This window comes from Cupressus sempervirens, chromosome 9 (genome assembly GCF_028749045.1).
Source record: "Cupressus sempervirens isolate cs-2001-9-10 chromosome 9, ASM2874904v1, whole genome shotgun sequence".
NCBI classification, from domain to species: Eukaryota; Viridiplantae; Streptophyta; class Pinopsida; order Cupressales; family Cupressaceae; genus Cupressus; species Cupressus sempervirens.
In genome coordinates this window covers 609,548,598-609,554,126 of record NC_143126.1, presented here as the reverse complement: position 1 = coordinate 609,554,126, position 5,529 = coordinate 609,548,598, and positions in this window count along the sequence as shown.

Genomic DNA, 5,529 nt, shown 5'->3' with positions numbered 1-5,529 from the left:
CTTTTTCTCATATCTTGCACAAAGTGGCCTAGACATACAAATCTTCCTCATATCTCTCTTACCATTTGTTGTGGGATCAAATTGTCTATTTCATTAGCTCGACATGGTTGGTTAAAACCTAGTCCCAAGCTCCTCCCATCCCATTGAGCACTTGAACATTCTTGGGAATGCCAAACTAAATTGACCCTAAGAGTCACTAAATTCTATAAGGCAATGATCTTTGATAGGACATATCTCAGAGCTCGTGCAAGGTATACATGTGATTCTAGGTGCTATAGGACCATGTTGCAATAACCTCTCTCTCTTTTTGGAGATCCAATTATGTTTACATTTTGCTACCCCATCTCAGGTGATGCTTAAATATGTAGTGTTGGCTAGTACAAAGTTTCCAACTATCAAATGTCTCTCATCAGTTTTCATGGGATCAAACTGTCTATTCCATTAGCTTTGGGTGCCTAGGTAAACCCTAGCCCCAATCTTCTCCCATCCTATTGAGTGCTCAAATGTTCTCGAGTATGCCAAACCTAATCGACCCTAAGAGTCACTAAATGTCATAGGGAAACATGATTTTACAGGCTATATCTTGAAGCTTGTCTAAGGTATGGATGTGATTTTGGGTGCTACAAAACCATGTTGTAGAGATGTCCAATAACCTTTCTTGATTTTTGGAGATTTGATTCCATTTATATTTTGTAGCCACATCTCAGGTGATGCTTAAACTTGTAGTGTTGGCCATTACAAAGTTTTTAACTACCAAATCTCTCTCACTATTTATTGTATGATCAAACTATCTATTCTATTAGCTCTAGGTGGCTGATCAAATCCTAGCCCAAAGATCCTCACATCCCATTGAGCACTCAAACATTCTTGGGCATGTCAAACCAAATTGACCATAAGATTCACTAAATGCCATAGGGTAGAGATCTTTGACATGGCATATCTCAAAGCTCGTGCAAGGTATGGATGTAATTTTGGGTGCTATAGGATCATGCTGTGGAGACCTACAATAACCTCTCTCTGATTTTGAAGATCTAATTCTATTTAGATTTTGTGGCCCAATCTTGGGTGATGAGTAAACTTGTAGTGTTGGCCAGTACAAAGTTACCAACTACCAAATCTCTCTCATCATTCATTGTGAGATCAAACTGTCTAGTTTGTTAGCTATAGGTGGCTAGATAAACCATAGGCCCAAGATCCTCCCATCTTGTTGAGCACTCAAACATTCTCAGGTACCCCAAACTGAATTGACCTGAAGATTCACTAAATGCCATAGAGAAACGATCTTTGATGGGGTATATCTTAGAGCTCATGTGAGGTATGGATGAAATTCTAGATGCTATAAGACCATGTTGTAGAGACCTACAATAACCTCTCTCAATTTTGAAGATCCAATTCCATTTATATTTTGCATCCCCATCTCAGGTGATGCTTAAACTTATAGTGTTTTCTAGTACAAAGTTGCCAACTATCAAATCTCTCTCACTGTTCATCGTGGGATCAAACTATTAGTTACATTAGCTCCAAGTGGTTGAGTAGAACCTATCTTCAAGCTCCTCCCATCCTTTTGAGTGTTCAAATATTCTTGGGCATGCCAAATCGAATCGACCCTAAGGGTCACTAAATGACATAGGGCAATGATCTTTGGCAGGGCATCTCTTAGAGCTCGTTAGAAGTATGGATGCAATTCTAGGTGCTACAAGACCATGTCATGGAGACCTACAATAACCTCTCTCTTTTTGGAGATCTAATTCTATTTATATTTTGCGGCCCCAGCTTGGATGATGCTTAAACTTGTAGTGTTGGCCAGTACAAAGTTGCCAACTATAGAATCTCTTTCATCATTTGTCATAGGATCAAACAATCTATTTCATTAGCTCTGGTTGGCTAGGTAAACTCTATCCCCAAGCTCCTTCTATCCCATTTATCACTCAAAAATTCTCAGGCACGCCAAACTAAATTTTCCTAGGAGTCACTAAATGCCATAGGGCAGTGATTTTTGACAGGGCATATCTTAGAGCTCATGAGAGGTATGGATGTGATTCTTAGTGCTACAGAACTATGTTGTAGATTCCCTACAATAAAATCTCTCTCTTTTTAAAAATTTGATTTTGTTTAGATTTTATGGCCCCACCTTGGGTGATGCTAGAACTTGTAGTGTTGGCTAGTACAAAGTTGCTAACTGCTAAATCTCTCTTACCATTTGTCATGGCATCAAACTGTCTATTTGTTAGCTCTAAGTGGTTAGGTAAACCCTAGCCCTAAGCTCTTCCCATCCTATTGAGTATTCAAACATTCTCAGGCACACCGAACTGAATAGTTTGTAAGAGTCCCTAAATGCCATAAGGCAACAATATTTGACTGGGCATATCTTAGAGCTCATATAAGGTATGGATATGATTATGGGTGCTATAGGACCATGTTGCAGAGTCCTACAATAACTTCTCTCAATTTTCAGAGATTGGATTCCATTTTGGTTATGTGACCCCATCGTGGGTGATTCTGAAGCTTGTAGCGTTGACCAATACAAATTTTCCAACTATAGAATCTCTCTCACCATTTTTTGTGTGATCAAAAAGACTATTCCATTAGCTCTAGGTGGCTAGGTAAACCTTAGCCCCAAGATCTTCTCATCCTATTAAGAACTCAAAGTTTCTCAGGCATGCCAAACTGAATTGTCCCTAAGAGTCACTAAATGCCATAGGGAAATGATCTTTGACAAGGTATATCTTGAAGCTTGTGTGAGGTATGGATGTGCTTTTGGGTGCTACATAACCATGTTGTGGAGACCTACAATAACCTTTTTTTCTTTTTGGAGATTGGATTCCATTTTGATTTTATGACCCAATCTCAGGTGATACTAAAACTTGTCGTGTTGGCTAGTACAGAGTTGCCAACTATTGAATATCTCTCACCATTCATCATGGGATCAAACTATCTATTCTATTATCTCTAGGTGGCTGGGTAAACTTGATTCCCAAGCTACTCCTATCTTGTTGAGCGCTAGAATGTTCTCACTCACACCAAACCAAATCATCCCCAATAGTCATTAAATGTCATAGGATAGAGATCTTTGATGGGGAATATCTTAGAGCTCGTGCGAGGTATGGATGTGATTCTAGGTGCTATCAGACTATGTTGTAGAGACCTATAATAACCTCTCTCTCTTTTTGGAGATCTAATTTTGTTTAGATTTTGTGGTCCCATCTCGAGTGATGTTAAAACTTGTAGTGTTGGGTAGTACAAAGTTGTCAACTATTGAATCTCTCTCACTATTCATCATGAGATCAAACTATCTTTTTTTGTTAGCTTTGGTTGGCCAAGAAAAATTCTAGCCCAAGATCCTCCTATACCATTGAGTGCTCAAACATTCTTGGGCACACTGAACTAAATCTTCCCTAAGAGTATGGATATGATCTTTGATGTGGCATATTTTGAAGCTCCTACAAGGTATGAATATGACTCTTGGTGCTACAAGACCATGTTTTGGAGACCTAAAGTAACCTCTCTCTCTCTTTTTGGATATTGGATTCCATTTTGATTTTGTGACCCCATCTCGGGTGATGCTAAAACTTGTGGTACATGGTACCTAGGTGGAAAATGGATATTTCATCTCATCCAATGATGGAGAATCATGATAGAAGGTAAAGGGGTGATCATGCACCTCATTTTGAACATGTTTTTTTTTAATGCTAATAAGGTAATCCTTTTTTTTAAGGTCAAGGAACTTGAGGTCACCTATAAACTCAAGTTGCCTTAGTCCTAAGGATTTTTAAATATATATATATATATTTTATTAATAAGTTGAATCAATAAGTGTGTTGAGAGTCATTAAACCTTATATAGGTCCTATGTGTTACCAAAAACAACTTGGTTAAGTTCTAGGAAGATTTAGTAGGAAAATTACATTTTGCAATAAAAGTTGTTGACAACTTTTTGGCAATTTTAGCAATTTTTTGGAAAATGTTGAAATTAACCTTGTAACCAATCAAACCAACTAGTAATCAGTTGTAATGGATGTCAAATGGTGAAAATACCCTCTATGAATTTAGAGGAGTCATAAGGTGTTAATGATTATTAAGTTCTTTTTATATGGCAAAGAATCACTGTTGATGCTAAACTTGTATATAGGATCATTGAATTATTGTCAAATATCATTATAGAACAAAAAACCCACACTTTTTCAGAATGAAACATCACTTTATCTACAAGTTATCACTGAATGGAGTTAGTGGAAAATTTTAAAGATCTTCTTGGTTGTCTTAATAGCCATTTCATGGGCTTGAAACATAATCACTTCCCTTTGTGAAGAGTTGGCCCAAAATCAGCAAATTACATGTTGTTTTAAAGAAAATATAGTCGTAGGATGTTGGAAGATTGTTTTCACTCATAGGATGTTGAATAATCTCTTGGTAGTATGGAATAGATGACAAACTGAATTTTGTGAGATAGTTATTAGGTGCTCATTAAAGTGTCTGAACTATTAGTTTGAAGCAAGAAGTTGATTATGATCCATTTGTAAAATTTTCTCTTTTCTCCCTTATTTCTTAACAAGTCTTGAATAGGGAAAGTGATCAAGTAGTTTTGTGAAGTTGGGTTGGAAGGAATCTTTGAAGACACTTAGGAAGGTGGGAAAGGTAGTTTTTCTTAAAAGTGTTCTTGTTGAGAATCCACTAGCTTTTGGTGTGAGCACTCTACATCATTTTGGATGCAAATTAGATTAAAATAAAATATATAAAATGTACTTAAAATGTAAACAAGTAAAACAAGATATATATTATGATAACGAATACTTTCATACATGAAAAATATATAATATATTATGATAAGCAATAATGTCATACATGAATGGGCATATAATATAATATGATAACCAGTAATGTCATACATGAACAAACATATAATATACTATGATAACTAATACTATCATATATTAACAAACATGCAATATATTAACCAATAATGTCATAAGTCTAATAATATCATACATCAAATATATGTCGTACATCAAATATAAAATGTCATATATATATCAAATATATATCAAATATGTCCACTAACATAAAATCCAACATATATGTCCACTAATGCCTATATATGTGTGTCTATCCATATATCTTCTCCTTCCCACAAGGGGAAGGAAATAAATCCCTAGAGGTTTTTGGTCATTGTGTGGAGGGAGATGATGAGGATGATGGGGTCTTCCTCACATGCTCACTCATCCTCTTATTTAGTCTCTTCTCTAACTAGAGCTGGTACAAAAAAAGTAGATATGAATCAATAATTATTATACATTGAAATCAAATATATGTACACACAAAATTAATTATTTTCTTCCTACCATCAAATAGTCACTCTACATGTCCACCTCAAAGGCTCGCGGATGATTGGGTGTAATAAGGCCCTAATAAATTCAATTAATATAATCACTTATAAATAAAATTTGAAATTTCAATACTAACTATTATAAAAAACAACTAAAACTAAGAAAATTCTTTCAAATCTTGGCCAATTTGTTCTATAGTAGCCATC